At 37.8% G+C, this 16830-nt stretch overlaps 1 pseudogene; it reads left to right on the top strand.

Moving 5' to 3' along the window:
• The first annotated feature begins 14704 nt into the window (after positions 1-14704).
• Positions 14705-15999, top strand: LOC149224847 (ubiquitin carboxyl-terminal hydrolase 26 pseudogene; annotated as a pseudogene).
• The last annotated feature ends 831 nt before the right edge of the window (positions 16000-16830 follow it).

Genomic DNA, 16830 nt, shown 5'->3' with positions numbered 1-16830 from the left:
GGGTTGAGAGAGATTGGGGATGTGTGATCCTTACCTTTAATAAGTAGGGTATCTCACCTAAGCTGGAGTATGATTCAAGTGTTCTACAACATGAATCTTGAAGGTCATTGTTGGGTAGATCAGGAAGTAATAGGATGGATGATATATTGTATCTTGCCTATTGCTTGACATAGGGTGGAAGACATATACTCTCCTATGAGATGACTTGAGGTGAGAGTGTCCCATAGGACCTTACTCATTGTCATTGGATTCTGGGTTGAGATGTTCTCCATGATGTGGTTCCAGCTTGAGCAGGTCTCTCCGATGATAAACTCTTTGATGTTTCTCGGGTGGTAGCATTGGGCTCCTTACTAGCAGTGATTTTGGGTGGTAGCAGTGGCTTCCTGATGAATAGAGAGTGGTAGATTGGGCTCCCCGCCAATATCAAAAACTTATTCTTTTAGGTTTGAGAGTGTTCAAAAAATGAGCAGAGCAGATATGAGAAGGGATGAGCATAAATGAGTAGAGATGAACAAAGACACCATTAGATGATGATGAAATATTTGTGATGAGAAATATGTAGCAGTCATTAATTTCTCCCTAGCTAAGAGGTAGTGTTAATTTTGGAATCTTAGGGACAAATTCCCTCCTTTGGACAATCTTCCTCATCAAGGAAGACCCATACTAGCCCTAGGAAGAAATTAAATTTGTTAAGGGAAAATATATTTTTATTATGGAAAGCCACATGTGCAGAAAATGAGTGGTAAACCCAGAAGAGAAATTGGACACCCATGGATGGCTATAAATACAATTCAAGTGAACCTCATTTGGAGATCATTTATCATTCTTCTTTCTTTGTTTTGGCTCACACAAGTCTGAGGTTGGTTTGCAGAATTTGGTTCACACAAGTTCGAAATTACAAGGTTTGAAGTTCGCACATCTGATTAGGGCTTTTGGTTCCTAGCCGCAGTCATGCTTAAGGATATTTTTAGTTGCAACCGCAGGCATGCAAATCTATGTAGTTGGAGTGTTTCATCTGCACACCCATCTCTCTATGCATGCAGTTGGAACCTATGATTTGATTTTCTAGTCGATTGCAGAATTCGACAGTTGACCGCAGACAATGACAGTTGTTCACATGCTTCTGAATCAGGATTTTGATTATTAACATTATTGGGTTCATCTATTGGATGTAGTTTAGTTTATTTTGATGGATAGTTTAGTGGTTGAATATATGGATAATTGTACTCTCTCTTTGCTGAAACATTCAATGACAATCTAATAAGAAGAATAATTTGAAAGGGTTTTCCCCCTTATGGGGTTTTGCTCTGGTCTCTGACAAATACTGGTGTGACTATGCGTGAATTATTTTCTTCTATTGTTCCTTTATGTTCTGCTCCATTGTTGATGATAATATTCTTTATACATAATTGCATATGTTGTTGAAGAATGTTATAATGTTGTGGGGTGATTTCAATGTGTGAATAATGAAATGTAATTATCTAAAACAAAGAACAATATATTGCTAAGAAAAATCAACATAATAGTGGTTGTGTGGTTTTCTTTTAGTGATTGGAGTGACGTTACAACAACGAGACATAGTACCCCTCTTTTGCAATGCTGCGAAAACCCTCTTAGACTGGTTTTCAATTGCCAAATTTGTAATAATTTGCAAATCTAGTGAAGAAAGAAGAAATATATCAGGAAGTGTGTTGAGTAGCAGGCCTGGGATGTCGAGAGTTGGATTTGGAAAGAGCTGAGTTGGTTCATCTTCCACTAAATATCTTACCAAATTTGACAGTGCATTGCGAAATCATTTTGTAGCAGAGAACGCTACCAAATCATTTTGTAGCAACTTCACAATTAATTAGAAATAGACGCTACCAAACCATTTTGTGTGATTGTGAGAAAAATAATTTGATTTTTGGAGGACTGCATTTTGGTTTGAAATTCACTTTTGGACTACCTTCGTATTACCTAGTTTAGAGGACGAAATTGTTAATTAATACCTGTTGAAGAACAATGAATCAACGAATGGTGGAATACCAATTTGCAAGGAATCATTGGAGAAAGTTGCAGATGCGCAAACCATATAGAATTCACATAATTGTGTTGGGATTTGTGTTAATATTTCTAAGTGCAAAAGAGAGTCCCCCTTTTAACAACACAGAGAAATGTATGGGTATTTTATATTGTATGGAATTGAATATGTTAAAAGGTCAAACCCATTGTTACTTGGATTGAGTACATTGGTTATATCTGCTCCGATGTGAGTTTGGACGCCATCAAAATAAAACAAAAGTTTACCTTTACATTCACAAAACATTGCATTCCTTGATAAGGAGGCATAACCCAGGCTTCTAGTAGAATTTATATATATATTCAACGTATTCAACAACTTCTAATTTGTTTTCAAGACCTCCAACGTCAAAGTTATGGAGAAACTTGTAAAAGTCCTTGGCATACATCCTCAAAAATCCTTATCAATATTAGTGACCATTTTCATCCAACTTACATCACACATAGCCACAAATATGTATCGAGGCTATTCAACTTGCCTATTATTTTTTGTGGGTGTGGTCTATATGTACACCTTTGTTTAGTATATATTTATATTTGAACCTTTGCTAGATAAAATCAATATCAAAGAACTAATAAAACTTAAAAATGAGCAATAAGATAAACCTTACTTCAAGTTGTAAGCATTGTAGTTAGTGATTATGCTTTGGATTTGCTTACTTTAATTTAGTTTAGTGTTTTGACCATCTTCAACAATACAATATATGTTGTCATTGCCAGAAATGACAATATCCTTCTCCATACAAGTGGCATATTGATCCTTCTTTTGGATAATATTCCTTTATTTGTTTCCCCAAACTACTCTTACTTCTAGTTTTGCTTCTTCCTTCACAACAATACCCTCTACTTGGGATTTCTATAATCAAATCGAAAAATATAAAAATGATGATATTCATTAATCATGCATGATCCCATGAATAAAAAATAAAGTTAAGAACTAAATATTTCTAGAAGAGTAGAATATGAGGAAGTGATATCAAGAAAGTAGGTGGATCATATGGGAGATTTTTTCTTGTTTCTAGCTCAATTTATCTAAAGATTGTCCTTTAAAAAACCTTAGACCTCAATTTATAGTATTTACACTATATGTTCTAATTAAACATACATGAATGTTGGAACTAGAAACCAAGTTTAATCATGATCCTTTGGAACAATAATTCCATATGTTTAGGATATAGCATTTGAGGAAAAAGCCAACAAATATAACAACAATGAAATTGTACAAAAGAAACATAACTGTAGAGAGATTAGTGACAAGGGCTTGGGTTATTATATATGCCCTAATAAATAATTAATAGCGTCAAACTACATACTAGTGCGATTCCATCTTTGTTGATATTACATTTAGTTTTCATAACACCTACTCAATTGCCAATGTCTCTTATGCCCCACCTTGTTATTGTTGGATTACAATGCCTTCTAATTGGGTAGTAACATTGTAGAACATGTGAAAATGTATTTCCAAGAAGAGTATAATTGGAATTAAGAGACCATAGTAAAACATAAAACCACAATTAAGAAAAGACACAATAGCAACATACATCAATAGGAAAACCAACATGTAATGGGAAGTGAAATTTGTTGCTAGACATTTAGGCAAGAAATGGTGATGTTCATATGGTCCACAAGATGCTTGATGTGATTGGTGTCTAGGTAGAATTCTCACCTCTCTAGGAATATTGGCAAATGTAACTAGGGAAAATTGAAAATCAAGGATTAATTCAAAGCTCAAATGGGTACTTCTCCAAGGAGACATTTGAAATGAGAATAATGGGGGAGAAGTCTCCATTAAACCACCAAATTGTTGCAATTGATATTTGAATAAATTGGAGCTAGAAATGAAAACCCTACATAAATAACTCTACACTAAAGATGAACGTAACAACTTCATTTAAATTGAAAAGTTTCTTTTGTTTAGGAGATGGATTAATAACTTATTATGTGATTAGCTTTATACTACACAACTATCAACATAGTTACATCACCATTAGGAGCATCCAATCGAACATGATGAGGGGATTTGTGAGGCTCCATCCTAGGGTCCTCTAACAAAAAATAAATTTCTCTATTTTTAAATACAATAAAACGGGAAATAACTTATTTCTAACTAAACATTTAATCGATGATAATTTACCTTTAAAATTTATTTCCCACAATTAAATAGTAAGAATTTCATTTCAATCACTTACATGAGTAATCTATAAATAGAGGAATACCTATTCCAATAGCTTGGTTGAGATGCCCATGAGTTCTTGATCCTATTGGGATGCTCCTCTTGACTACCGATTGGATTTACCTCCCAGCCAACTAGGAAGTATTTCCTAGCCCAGGAAACCTCCACAAGTTCCCTAGCCCTCCGAGCCCAAGTCCAACCAGATGTAGTGTGTCCAAGATAAACAATGCTCTCCTTCTCTCCCTTCTCTCTTCTCCACCTTCCTCTAAAAAAAATCCTCCAATACCACAACCAAACCAAAACCAAAACCAAAAGCAAGACCAAGGATCCTTTCTCCTCCCCTCATCCTTCCCCTTTTATGCCCCCTTCTCTTCTCCACCTCAACCACCTCTCATTAATGTCATAACTACCCCCTCATCCTTACATTTGACTTATCTTCTCCCAAGTAAATTTGAGAGGAAATTTTGGGGATGAGATATGAATATATAATTTGGTAATTAATTGGAGAGGACCATGTCTTCTTCCAAGTAAATTTGAAAGGACATTTTGGGGATGAGATATGAATATATAATTTGGTAATTAATTGGAGAGGACCATGTCTTCTCCCAAGTAAATTTGAGAGGACATTTTGGGGATGAGATATGAATATTTAAATTGGAATAAATGGAAGGAGACCATATCCTATCAAAATTTAAATTTGAGGAGGTAAGTTGGGAACAAAATTTATATCAGTAATAAATTTACAGTTTTACCAATGTAGGTATATATCAATATTTATTGATAATTATAAGTCAACATTTTAAGGTAATTTAAACACTAGTAAAATTTGCATGATAAGATTAAGTAGGGCATTACATACACTCCTCTTTTAGAAAACTTTGTCCCGAAGTTAGAGCATAAAAGATACAAGGAGTTCGAAGCACTTTGGCAATAAGGCATAATGAAATAGAGAGAGAGTTATAGTAGTAAAATTTGATAAGTCAGACAATGACATCGTGTTCCATCAAGAGTCTCCAACTGATCTATATCATCCTATCCTTCCTAAACCTACTTCCATTCCCACCCTATCCATCCTCTGCTGCTATATACATTGGCATCGACTATACCAATCTAACCACTGATAAAACCAATATGGCGGAAGCGTCGACTATATCGACCTAACTTCCCCAGTAAGCAACTGGCAATCGTCATCACACGTCTAGGGGAGCATGTCCACCACTACCCTCCCACGATTCCAGGTTTGGAGGTTACATGGTGGGAAATACCTCCACCCCTCCTCACAACTAGGGTCAACACCCTAATATGGACCACACTACAACGCTGGTTGGATACTTGTCACCTGTCATTCACATTTTACCCATGTCATAAGAGTTCATATCTAGTAGATACAAAATGTAATAGAACAATGTAAATTATACCTTTCCTCATGAGATTTCTCGACCTTCCCCCAATGGAAGAGTAGATCTTGGCTATCATATAGTTCTTTCCAATCTGCGAGTTAGCTCTCATTCATGCATTTATATAACAACAAGATATAGATATAGACAAGTGATCTTATACATCATGTTATTAAGTCTAGTATCCACGTGTCAATCTTGTAGTTCAAACTGGAAATAAATCATAATTTCACTAAGTCATTCATTAAATAAATCATATCCACTTGAGCCATACATGAAACAACAATAATTCTGATAAGTCATGCACTAGATAATTCATCACTGAGTAAGTCATGCATTAGGCCATACATCAAACATTTCCATCATCAGTACCAAATCCATCAAATGATTTATATAAGTAGTTTCATGTGTCCAACTAAATGCATCAATATTACATAACGTTCATAAATAAATAGCATGGAACTGCAAAATAGAACCGTAGCATAGGTAGCTGTCTAAGTAAAAATGGGCATCACAGATGCTCAAAAAGTGAGGGGTAGTCACGATGTATAGTCTCTGCATCCTCCCAGGTAGTAGATCCTGGGATATACTTGTCCCACTGGACCTTAACTTGGTCCACCATGCGACGTCTGAGTTGTCGAACCCTACGGTCCAATATGCGTAATGGTTCGACCACTATGGTTCCTGGTGGGCTCCAGTATTGTAGCAATAATGCTACAACTCCTGGAGCTTCCTATCTCTAATTTTATCAACCCGGTAGTTCGTAACAAACTTGGAAGCGACGGTGCTGTATGCACAAGTACTAGCTCTTGTCGCAGCTGTCACTTGGTCAGCTGGCACAAGTCCGCTAGGGCTCAAGCCAACTTCTATATGTTCTCAGAAGAAGCTTTCTAAATGATGGACGAAGGCTATCTCAAAGGAAATTGACCTACTTCGCAATAATGAACTGAAAGCCAACAAAACAGGGAAACCCTAGTAAACCCTAATCTGACTAGTCTAATCTCTATGATGCAATGGTGGGAGTGCAAACTTCTAGAAATGATGCCATTACTTCTAGTGATATGAGATGCATGAATTTAAGCTACTTCTACTGAAAAGAACATTGTTTTTGTATTTTTGCTTAAGTGGTTGGAGTTATTATGATTTTGTTTCTTATTAGGGTTTGACTGTGCAGGGGTAGTTCGAAGGGAAAGAAAGCTTGGGAAAGGTCAGGAGGGCTAGGAGAGGTTCCAGGGGATCCAAAACATCATTCCACAGAAGTCCACAACGTTCAGGTGCTTGGCAACCGAGGTTACAGGTTTCTACAGGATGTCTGCAGGGGATCCTACAGGAAGCTCGGGATTTCTACAGGAAGTCTGCTAACTTCTACAGGATGTTCTGCGGTTGGAGTTTTGGGTGATGGAGGAGTTGTATGGGTGGATAGGTAGGATGGAAAGGGATCTTATGATGGCTCAGGGACAGAGATATGAGATGAGGAAAGAGTGCTTGCAGTTGGTTGGTGAATGGAAGGGTGGAAGCAATGGAAAGTCCAAAGAGATGGAGCTACGTGAACAGTAGAAGTGTTGGAAGGCAAACGAGCTGAACAGAGGTTGGGTAGGTGGCTTTAGGCGCGGTTGAGAAGAAGAAGAAGATAACAGAGTGATGCAATGCAGTGTAAAGGAAAAAAATATGCACAAAACCGAGAATTCATCAACCTATCCTAACTGTGTTATTAAATCAACGAACAACAATGTAAACTTCAGAGAAAAATCGTGCATGGAGTTGGAATGAAGAAGTACTGCTCAAGATCAGAATGCATGGATGGATCTACAATTGAGATGACTGTGTTGCAGCTTGAATGAAAGTATAAGACTACGTTTTTTTGGTGGTTGGTACGGTCTTCACCCCTAATCTCTAAACAGAGATGGCAGTGAGTGCACTGTCAACCTTTTCTTGGAGCTCTAATGAATGCTGATCCTCCTACTCTAATCTAAGCAACTAAAAGCACTTGAACCATAAACTAATCCTACTAGATCACATAAAAGAAATCAAATCAGCAGACTGTAATTTCTAAATGCATGTCAAAACAGAGGAATAAAGTGCTGAAAGGAAAGACAAGTAACAATACAAGGAAAAGGAGGTCTATTGCTCTCAGGTTGGGCCCTAACCTGAGAGCTATAGCTCCCTTAAAAACTCAGAATTGAATCCAAAGCTGCCTGCCTTTATTGAATAATCATGAGTCTAACATCATGCCAAAACTGGCTTACAAAAAGCAAAAACCGAGCTGTAGCTCATGCTTAGAAATTGCAACAGTAGTTCAAAAGTTCAAAAAGCTCCTATCAAAGGCCACGACCTTAATATTTATACATGATGAGGATCAAGCTGGCTTCCTCAATTAGTGGAGCTCGGCTGTCCAACTAAAAGTAAACTGCTGTTCCTGTAGAACCCGTTGGCTGCCTTTAAGCTCGGTGGGGAAAGCTGTTGGAGCTCGGAGTTAGGGTGGAGATCACGAGGGAGGTCATTTAAGGCTGTAGACAACCTCCCTATAAACCTGCAATGCCACCTTTGCTGTCTCCTTGTCTCCTTCTGCGTGGTCTTTGCTCCCTTTAATGCCAAAAAACCTGAAATCATCATGTATTAGCCACATAGATATAATGCCTGCCCTTCTTCCTACAAATAACACGAATATACCAAGAAATGAATGCATAAGTGATAAAAGATGAAGGGTTGAGCAAGGTCAGTAGGCCAAATGAGCCCAAATTGTTACCAAAAATTGGGGCTCATCAGTTCCCATGTCCAAGGCCCGCAATTCCCTCCAATCCACTGTGTGAGATTCATTAGAAACATAATGTCGTAAAATAGATACATGAAAAATACCATGAGTTTTGGGGAAGCAGTACAAGACGATAGGAAACTAGTCCAATCTTCTCCTTGATATTAAAAGGTCCTACAAACTGAGGTGACAACTTCGTCCCTTTCCCAAACCTAATGGTGCTTTTGTTGGGTCGGATACGAATAAAAACTTGGTCCCCTACTTCATAACTGCGATCAATCCTATGTGAATTAGCATAACTTTTATTTCTATCTTGTGCTTCCTTTAACCTTTGTCGAATCTATTTTACCCGTTCCTCCATTTCTTGAACTAATTATGGCCCAACTATTACTTGGTCCTCCAACTTTTCCCAACTCAATGATGTCCTACATGGCCTTCCATATAGAGCTTGATAAGGAGGCATCTCGATTGAACTGTGGTAACTGTTATTATAGGAAAACTCTACCAATGGTAAGTATCTTTCCCACCGAGTCTGATTATCCATGACGTATATTCGAAGCATGTCTTCCATAATCTGATTTACTCTTTCGGTCTACCCATTTGTTTGTGGATGATATGCTATGCTCAGGTTCAACTGATTCCCTAGTGTTGACTGCAAACTTGTGAATCAAGAGTCTCCATCAGAAATGATCTTTGTGGGTAACCCATGTAGTCGAATTACTTCACTTATAAAGACTCATGCCACATCAGTAACATCATAAGTGTCTCTTACTGGAACGAAATGGGAACTTTTGGTCAATTTATCAACTATAACCAATATAGCATTGTGCCTCTAGGACATGAGTGTCAAACCCACAACAAAATCCATAGAAATTACCTACCATTTAGACATAGGGATGTCATGTGGTTGTAGGAGTCCCGCTGGATGGCGATGACCATCCTTCACTCATTGACATTCAAGACATTTGACGACAAAGTGGACTATTTCGTGGTTCATGCCTACCCAAAAGAAGAGTTTCTTCATGTCTGTGTACATCTTCTTCACTCCAGGATGTGCACAATAGAGTGCTCTATGTGACTCTTCGAGGATGGTCCTTCTTATACCCCCTTCCTTAGGTATGTACATTCTCCCTTGAAATCTCAATAGTCCATCTGGTTCAAGGACATATCCCTCAAACTTTGGTTCTATTTGCTTCCCACTCTGGAGTGTTGAGATAACCTTTAGATACCAACTATCTTCAAAGAGTTTCTCCAACACACGTTCCCTCAAATTTACCTTTAAGGCTACTAGGGAGAAGGTTTGTGGTCTCCTGCTTAGTGCATCAGCCACCACATTCTCCTTTCCCTTGATGTATGAGATCTCAAAATCATACTCACTCATGAATTCGCTCCACCGCCTTTGTCTAGCATTCAAATCCCTTTGAGTGAAGAGATGATTTAGGATTTGATGATCTGTTCTTAACTCAAATCTTCTCCCAACGAGGTAGTGTCTCCACAGTTTCAAAGCTAACATCACTGCTGCTAATTCTAAGTCATGGGTAGCATACAACTCTTCATGTTTCTTCAATTTTCTAGATGTGTAAGCTATTACTCCGCCTTATTGCATCAATATTGCACCCAATCCTTGCTTCGAAGCATCGGTGCAGACAATAAAATCTTTTTCCATGTTTGGTACTAGAAGGATTGGTGAACTAGTTAGTAACCTCTTTAGTTCTGTGAATGCAGTGTCACATTCATATGCCCATTCATACTTGATCCCGTTTTGCTGTAATGTGGTGATGGGTTTTGTAATCCTTGAAAACCCTTCCACAAACCTGTGATAATACCCTGCTAGTCCCATAAAACTATGCACTTCATGAGCACTTTTCGGTATAGGCCAATCCATTATGGCCTTCACCTTTTCTGGGTCAACTGAAATCCCTTCTCCTGAAATGATGTGCCCAAGGTAATGAAATTTCTTCTAAAAGAAGGAATATTTTGACAATTTTCCATGCAATTGATTTTCCCTTAAGCAATTCAATACAACCCTTAGGTGCTTTTCATGCTCCTTTTCAGTCATGGAATACACAAGAATGTCGTCCAGAAAGACTTGCACAAATTGGTCCAAATACTTCCCGAACACACCATTCATGAGGCTCATGAATACTGCTGGTGCATTGGTCAAACCAAATGGAACAACTACGAACTCGTAGTGCCCAAATCGAGTTCGAAATGCAGTTTTTGAGATGTCCTCTTCCTTAATCCTCAATTGGTGGTATCCAGATCGTAGATTGATCTTTGAGAAAATCGTTGCTCCCTTCATTTGATCAAATAGGTCATCTATTCTAGGTATCGGGTACCTATTCTTTATTATGGCTCTATTCAAGTCCCTATAATCTATGCATAGCCATAAGGAACCATCCTTCTTCTTGACAAAAATCACTCGTGCACCCCAAGGTGAAATACTAGGTCTGATAAGTCCCAAGTCTAAGAGCTATTTTAACTGCATCTGTAACTCACAAATTTTCAGAGTTGTCATCCTATAGGGTGTCTTAGATATTGGTTCTGGACCAGGTTTTAGGTCGATTGCGAAATCAATCTCCCTTACAGGAGGTAATCCAAGAAATTCCTTAGGAAAAACATCCTTGAATTCCGACAAAATTGGGTGTTGATCTAGGGAGGGTCCTTTCTAGTGACTTATAGCCTCGACCACATATAGCTTGCAACCTTGTCAGAGACAAAGTTTTACCTTCATCATGGATATGAATCGTAGTGACACTCCTCTCTTGATTCCAAAAATATCAACTGGACTACCTTCATCATCTAAACAAATCACCTTCTTCTTGAAACAGTCTACCAAAGCTCGATGAGCTTCTAGCCAGTCCATTCGAATAATTACATCATACATCCACAATGTTGTGACGTATGCCTTCAACTTAGTCATACACACCCCAAGTTTTACCTGACATTGGCCAACACTAGGTTGTATTGCTTGTTTTATCCCAGAATCCATCTCAACTTGCTTAAAGTCATCGTGCTCATAGGCTGCCAACCCACATTTTTCTAATGCAACTAGTGAAATGAAACTATCTGTAGCACCTGAATCAAACAAAATTTTAACTTTTACTTTGTTTATCATACCTGAGGTTTCTACCACGGCAGACTGGTGTTCAACTTGTTGGTTATCAACTACTGCATAGATTCGATGGTGGCTAATTTCCCTCCCCATTGGTGCTTTTCGTTCTCTATAGTTGTTACCAGTTTGTAACTCAGGGCAGTCACGCTGGTATTGAGGTCCCCTGCATCCCCAACAAGTGATGCGCGGTAGACCTTGAACCGAATGTTTTGGAGTTCTTTGGAAAGAGTTCCTTCCCTTGGGCCCCTGCCCCTACTTTTTGTTCCTCACGTATGACCTTGATTTTCACGCACCCTTGAAGCTGCGGGTGAAGTTGCACTAGTAACCATTGAAATCCCCACTGACGGTGCTCTGGGTACAACCCTGTTTCCATATGGTGGTGGCCTCAAACCTCCTCCCTTGGGAAAGGTACGAGGGGCCTTCCCCATAAACCTTGGTTGGCATGGAAAAATGGTTTTGTTTCCACCCTTTAATTCTAAGTTTTCTTCGACATAACGATCTTGTTCCACAACTTTTGCAACGGAGGATGGTTTCCACATCCGCACCATTGCTCTAATATTAGATTTCAATCCATAAATAAAACGATCTGCTTAGCGTTGGTCAATATCCATGTAGGAGACATACCTGACCAATTCCATGAATCTAATTTCATATTCTTCTACCGTACGATTTCCCTATACCATGGCATGGAAGGATCCTACCTGTTGTTCTTCATAATATGCTGGTAGGTACTTTTTCCTGAATCTCTCCTCAAATAAATCCCAAGTAACTGTGTCCGGAGTGAGGTGTAGCTAACACTCTAATTTACCCCATCAATTTAGAGCACTATTTCTGAGTTGGAATATTGCTATTTTAGCTTTTGAATTGGAATTATAATCCCTTAGTGTGAAGCACCTTCTCATTCCTTGTAACTAGGCTTCTGCACGTTCGCTGGCACGACCTCCAGCAAACTCTGGGAGCTTAATATTTTGGAGCTCCCTAGTGATGTCCTCGATTAGAGGTCCTCTATCGGAGTCTCTTGATCCGTCGAGATTTCCTAACCCTGATGGAGGGTGCTCCACTTCCACTTCATTTGTTTGGCGCCCTTTTAAGGTCTCATTAATTGCTTCTAGGGAACGCAAGATGAAAGTCAACTCCGGTGAAGGTAATGGGTCATTTGTAGGAGGTCCTTATGATGACCCTCATTCACCTTTATTTCTTCGCGTCCTCACCATTTTGATTTGTTCAAATATCTATATGATATGTAAGACTTATTAGCACAACTTAGGGCCTTGGCAATTCTTACTCGGATCACACATGTTTTGCATAATGATAGATGCAAGTTTTCCGTTTTTTTATACTTGTAAACGACAATTTCTAATATTGAGATGATAACTGTGGGTCTACTAAATCCTCTCCCATTACTATCTAAGAAAGTGCTACCACGCACTGCTAGTCACCCTCAAATATCTTTAGATATCCCTATACAACCATCCTAAATCCATCTTATATATTTTGAGCATTCACATAAACATTATCTTACCATTTTAATCACATTATTATACTAGGTGTCCTCTAGAAATTCCATCAACAATGTTAGATTAGTTTTCAAAGTGGATGCCTAGCTATCTCAGTCGACTCCATATTGACACTATTGTTAGATGTATACTATCCAATTGATGTATATAGAATGGCTAGTGCTACATGCTTTAAGATAATAGTATTGTATATTGTATGTGATTCTAACATACAAATCTATTGTTGTTCACATTTGACAACTTTAATGTATTAAAATCTACTAAGAGAAAAGAGAAATATGTTTTGTGCAATGCAATGGACTCCATATTATATGAGTATATTTTAGAGTATGAATGAGACCAATTACCAAATTCCTCTAGATACAAAGAGGAAAACATTAACATCCCAAAATCAAACTCCATTACCATGTCAATGCCATTGCATTCTGTACTGTTTATCCTCAACTCTAACTAATTGAAACTCAGAAAATGTATAATTTATAATGAACCTAACGCTTGGAGGAAGCCATGGGCGTCTTTTATGAATGAGGACTCCTATTGGATCCAAATGCGTATGACAAGGTTCTAAAGAGATGCATTTTATTGAATAATTTATCAAGCAATGATGTGTACATACTCTAATATCTTCTGTATTCAAATCTGTAACCGAAAACACATATTCTTAACTATTACGCCTAGAAAAACTAAAATCAAAATAATTTTGAGTTTAAATATTATAGATTATAAATTATAAAAACTTAGACATATATATTTTTATGAATTATATATTAAAATAATTATATAAATGAAATCCCTTATCCCAAAATAAAAAAGTTTCTAACACCAATTTAACACATCCCTCACATTGTAATGGTTATATGGATAATATCCCTTGTCCCAAATTTAAGGGGTCTCACATGGATTTAGCATATCTCTCACTTGTATAATAATAAATATGCCTTTCCTCTATTAAAATCACAATTTCTATTTCCTTTTAAAAAGCTGACACTTTTTAAATGTTAAAAAAAATTACAAAAATTACAAAAACATTAATATGTGGAAAATTGGGATTTTTTTTTTAACTGTTCATTTGAATCGGTGGGAACTCGATTGCTAATTTCAGTTGGAAGGCCCTGTTGTAGATTCAGAACGAAGTTTCTTGAATGATGTGCTAATTTAATTGATTTTTTTTTCTTGATCGGTTCTAGCCTATTATATTATATACGGGCTGCATTGAAAAAGAGAACTTGGCCGTGGAGACCTAACAAAATGTGTGAACGAAGTACTCCAACATGGAATGAAATGATTACAGGGCACCCTCAGAACCGGGATATGAAGGAAGCTCTGAATCTCTTTTATGAATGCTAGAGAGAATTTTGTTGAGAAAGACAAGGATTAACAACAAGGAAACAGGGTGAAACGACTTCATTTGTCTCCCACAATATCAGTAATTTGTTCACTTTGAACTAATTTCACATTAATGAGAGTCCCTTGATCATAATTTGGAAATCCAAATATTCTAGCTTTGAAGTACCTTCATGGATCAACACGACTTTCAGTAAATAGACTTATCTGTATAATTAAAGAGTAATTACTATCATTAATTGGTATTCCTTTGTTAACTATTTGTAAGAGAGGTGGTAGGAACTTGATACATGCTATTAAGGTGAAGGAAAGTCAAGTTAACAAGGTAGAAACATTTCTAGCAGCAAAATGAGCAGGACAAATGCAAGAGGCAAAAGCAAGAAACAACGGTTGAGTAATATTGAGGATGCCCACTCAGAGACATTAAGGAAAATCAATGTAATGGGTCACATAACTAAGGATGATATTTTTCAGTTATACAACATTGGAAAACCTATTTTCCATGGCTGTCGAGTCACTTCTAAAGACTCACCTAATTGCTTTTGTGGATTGATTCCTCCTCCTAATGGAGTCAGAAAGTAGGGCTTGTGGAAAAAAGTTGTAGACACCATAGTAGCACTTGGTCCAGATCCAGATGATTCATTACGTTCCAGCTTGGATTTTCCTTCAGGTCTCACAAACTTGGGTGCAACATGTTATGCAAACAACATACTTCAATGCCTTTACATGAATACATCATTTAAGACATGTTTTTTCTTTTCTTCTGCCGAGCCAGAACTTTTGCAACAACAACCTGTTTTGTACCAACTTTCACGGTTGTTTGTGCAATTACACTCAGGAAAAATGGCTGTTGTAGATTCAAATTCCTTTACAAGGACATTGGAGATAGATAATAGCATGCAACAAGATATCCACGAGTTCCTCACATTACTTCTTTCCTTATTGGAGCGATTTCTTAGTCACTCCAAAAATCCTCAAGCAAGGATTGTGGTTCAGGATTTGTTTCATGGAAGCCTGCCACATGTTATTAGGTGCTCAACGTGTGGGAAATAATCTGAGGCTTCTGGTAAACTTGAAGACTTCTATGAATTGGAATGGAATGTTAAAGGTTTAAATAATCTGCAAGAGGGTTTGGATGATTACCTGAGTATTGAGTATCTGCAAGGTGAAAATCAATACTTCTGTGAATCTTGTAAAGCTCGTGTAGATGCAGCCCATTGTATTAAGTTGCATACCTTCCTCTGGTTCTCAATTTTCAGCTTAAACGATGTGTTTTCCTTGCCAAGACAACATCTAAGAAGAAGGTCAATTCAAAATTCAGTTTTCCAAGAAGTTTGGATATGGGATCAAGACTGAGTGAGAATCAAGAGGTTGTGCCTCTCGTATATGATTTGTCAGCCATATTGATACACAAGGGGGCCATGGTAAACAATGGTCATTATGTTGCACATATTAAAGAAGAATACAATGGAATGTGGTGGGAGTTTGATGATGATCAAGTGTCAAAGTTAGGATCTCATCCATTTGGGGAAAGATCGTCTACACAAGGTAAAGGTGGAAATTCTTTGCAGGAATCTGATACCAACTCATCGGGTTTGAATGTCAACACAGATCCCTCTGTTTTAGGTCAAAAAATAATATAAGATGACCATGATACTAATAATCTGAACATATTTTCTTTTGCAGATGCATAAATGTTGATGTATAGTCATAGAAGGTCGAACGAGTGTGTGAAGAGAACCAAACTATTGGTTCCAGAGGCTGAACCAATGGATATTGTTGGAAATGAAAATTTAAATACTAATGGCCCTTCAACTCTGGCAAGCTTCAACTCTGGCAAAGAGGAGGTTGAGGTAGCACGCATGGTGGGTGTTGGAAACAAGAGAGTAGAACCATATGATATAGATTTTGAGCTGTTCAGGAGAGCAGTTATAGGAGGGGTTCTGTCACCATTTTCAATATCAGATTCTGGAGCTGAAACACACCTTCTAGCAAGAGAAAGTGGCTGGGGTAAACTATGATGCAAATTTGTGAGTGGTAGTGTGAAAGAGTTCATTAGAGCTTCGAAAGCAACTGGAAACATAAATGTTTCGGCCTAGTAGAAAGTGTATTAAACCATCAAAGAAAAAGTGTTGGACGTGTCAGGCCAGGGTAACTCCAGCAATTGAACGAGAGAAAACACTGATTGATTTTTTATTCATTAGCTAGCACTTTATTTATACAAATACAAAATGGATCAGTTCATCTTCTAGATGACTGTCCGGCTTCACCTCATCCGTTTCGGATTAGGTGTCAACATTCCCCCCCTTAATCTGAAGGGATGTTGGTGAGTCCAAGCATCATTCTGAATCTTTCAAGTTTTTCTCTTCCAAGCGCTTTGGTGAAGATGTCTGCAATTTGCTCGTTTGTGGAACAATGACGAAGATGGATTGTTTTGGCCTCAACATGATGTCGGATCAGATGATATTTAGTAT

Source organism: Pinus tabuliformis, chromosome Q, assembly GCF_031772625.1.
Source record: "Pinus tabuliformis cultivar Carrire ecotype Pingquan chromosome Q, CPIR1, whole genome shotgun sequence".
In the NCBI taxonomy this organism is placed as follows: domain Eukaryota; kingdom Viridiplantae; phylum Streptophyta; class Pinopsida; order Pinales; family Pinaceae; genus Pinus; species Pinus tabuliformis.
Note: the sequence above shows the minus strand (reverse complement) of the source record. Positions and strands in the feature narration are given on the sequence as shown.